This window comes from Vombatus ursinus, unplaced genomic scaffold (assembly GCF_900497805.2).
Source record: "Vombatus ursinus unplaced genomic scaffold, bare-nosed wombat genome assembly UNPS02014811.1, whole genome shotgun sequence".
NCBI classification, from domain to species: domain Eukaryota; kingdom Metazoa; phylum Chordata; class Mammalia; order Diprotodontia; family Vombatidae; genus Vombatus; species Vombatus ursinus.
The window spans coordinates 6,905,036-6,908,122 of NW_020954589.1; positions in this window are offsets into that span (position 1 = coordinate 6,905,036).

A 3,087-nucleotide genomic window follows, 5' to 3' on the forward strand; every position below is an offset into this window, starting at 1 on the left:
TGGATTAATGTGATCTAATTAAGGGGTTGTACTGGGAGAAAAGGAAAGGAGGCAGACAAGGGTAAATTATATTACAGGAAAAGGCACAAAAACCTATTACAGTAGAGGGAAAGAAGGGAGGGAGATGAGCATTGTTTGAACATTACTTTCATGGATTTAGCTTAAGAAAGGAATAACATAATCAGTTAGGTATAGAAATCTAACTTGCCCTATAGGCAGTTGGAGGGAAAAGGGGAAAGAAAAGGGAGGGAGGATAGAAGAGAGGGAAGAACTGGTAAGGGTAAAGGGGAAGAAAAGGGAGGGGGCTAATAGAAGGGAGGGGGGACTAAGGGAGGTGGTGATCAAAAGCAAAATACTAGTGAGAAGGGAAAGGGAGAAAGGAGAAAGAAAAGCATAAATGGGGGGGAAATAGAATGAAGAGAAAGACACAGATAGTAATCATAACTGTGAATGTGAATGGGATGAACTCTCCCATAAAACAGAAGCAGATAGCAGAATGGCTTAAAAATCATAATCCTACAATACGTTGTTTACAGGAAACACATTTGAAACAGAGGGACACACACAAGGTAAAGGTAAAAGACTGGAGTAGAATATATTCTGCTTCAACTGAAGTAAAGAAAGCTGGAATAGCAATCCTGATCTCAGGCAAAGCAAAAGCAAAAATAGATCTTATTAAAAGAGATAAAGAAGAAAACTACATCCAGCTAAAAGGCACCACAGACAATGAAGTAATATCATTACTAAACATATATGCACCAAGTAGTATAGTATAGTATCCAAATTCTTAGAGAAGTTCAGGCAGTTACAGGAAGAAATAGACAGCAAAACTATACTAGTGGGGGACCTCAACCTCCCCCTCTCTGAACTAGATAAATCTAATCACAAAATAAACAAAAAGAAGTTAAAGAGGTGAATAGAATTTTAGAAAAGTTAAATATGATAGACCTCTGGAGAAAACTGAATGGGGAAAGAAAGGAATATACTTTTTTCTCGGTGGTACATGGCACATACACAAAAATTAACCATGTACTAGGGCATAAAAACCTCACAATCCAATGCAGAAAGGCAGAAATATTAAATGTATCTTTTTCAGATAATGATGCAATAAAAATTATATGTAATGAAGGGCCATGGAAAGATAGACTAAAAATTAAAAAAAAAAATAATGACCTTAAAGAACAGGCATCAATATCTATACCCTAAGGATCATCAAACTTTTACATCTGACTTGCAACTAGAACCTTCTATCATTGTGTCCTCCATTAGAATGTGAGCTCATAGAAGCAGTGTTACTCTTCCTTTTGTATGCCCAGTGCTTTACACATAGTTTTAGTAAGTGCTTCATTCATGCATTCGCTTTATCCCTTGTAGCCCACATCTAGTTACCATTAATTCTCCCTTCTTCCCATTAATATGCCCTACCCTTTCTACTCTGATGGTCACTATCCTAATCCAGGTCCTTTAACTTCAGGCCTTAACTTCAGTATTTCAAGGGCCATCTTGCCTCTGGTCATCCCTTCCTGGACTCTGTTACCAGGTTAGTTGCTTCTCCACCAGGAAAACTACAAAGACTCCTTAATACCTTTCTCCTCAAATCCAAACTTCTCTTTCTGGCTTTTAAGGCCCTCCATAGACCTAAGCTGCCTATCCAGCCATATACTTCAACTGTCCTTCAGTTTTCCAAGATCATTCCTGTCTTCCAAACCATTGTTCCTCTACCAGGAATACCTTTCATGCCACTACCCAACCCATCCCTGTCCTTTAAGAAGCCTTCCCAGACTGATCAGAGAAGAGCTGATGTCTTTGCCTCTTTGTTTCTGGGAAATGCTTTGATTAGTCCTCCCTGTACCCCCAACTTCCTCACTTATGCCCACATACTCTCTTTCTTCCCTGATATCCACAAAATATATGTGTATTTCTACTCAGACTTCATGCCCCAGGTCAAGATTCTACCTTTCACAAAATCTTTCTCCAATCCTTGCTAATGTCTTCGTTTTGTTCTATAATCTCCATTTTAAGTCACTAACCCCACCCTAACATGTAGGTCAAGAATTCCCTCATCACGGGACAGATAAGATACCTTGTGAGGAAGGTTATATCTGGGGCTAGCTCAGATATAATGATTGTTTGGAGGTCAGTCAATATCTTTTAGACGTATCTAGGGGCCATCTCTGTAACCTTCCCTCTCTGGGGCCCTTGCACTCAAAGTTAGAGCTCCAGTCCCCTCAGCGCTAAGCTGAGTTTTTAGCTAAAATTAACTGTGAGTTTTCTTTGACAATCCCTAACAGTCTCTCAGCCACCTCTGTCTTTATCCTCAGTTTATTTACCTCTCAAGTGGTATCTTTCATCTCCAGCTTCCCTTCCTAAATAAAAGGTCCCTCCTCCTCACCCAACATTTAGACCCAGACCTTCCCCTTCCACTAGTATCATATTCCACCTACCTGCAATAGTTCTGGATTCTAGGTTTAAAACAGTCACAGAAGAGGTGGGCAAATAACTTCATTTGAGACGATGGCTTGATTTTTTTTTTCCTTTTTGCCTTTCTAGGCACTGAAACCAATCTTCCTCCCTCCTTGAACCTCCTCAGGTGGGAAACATAAGATAAGACACATGACCAAGTCTTCCATGAGACTCAAACATCATCTTCATCACCAGATATGGATAAACAGAACTGAGTCACTATGGTTTTATAGCATTTTTATGGCAGGAGAACTGAATAGGACAGAAGGTGGGAGGAACTTGATAACATGGTTCAATTCCCAGGCATGTCCACCTTTGCTTCCTGAGCTCTTGTGGCTGGTATTTCCTCCCTGTCTTAAAGGGACTTGATAATGCTGAGGTCCGTGAGGTCATGGAGAGTCAGACACAACTAAATGATTGAACCACAAGAAAAATCTCTAATCCAAGTCAAAATGTGTTTGTAGAGTCCTCTTGTCCTCTAGGAAATCTTCCTCTGCTGTTCAAATGGTGGTTTTTGCCTGCCTCCCTTTAACCAGGTCTTATGGCTAGACTCCTCTCTTCTACCCCACTACACATACACACACACACACACACACACACACACACACACACACACACACACAC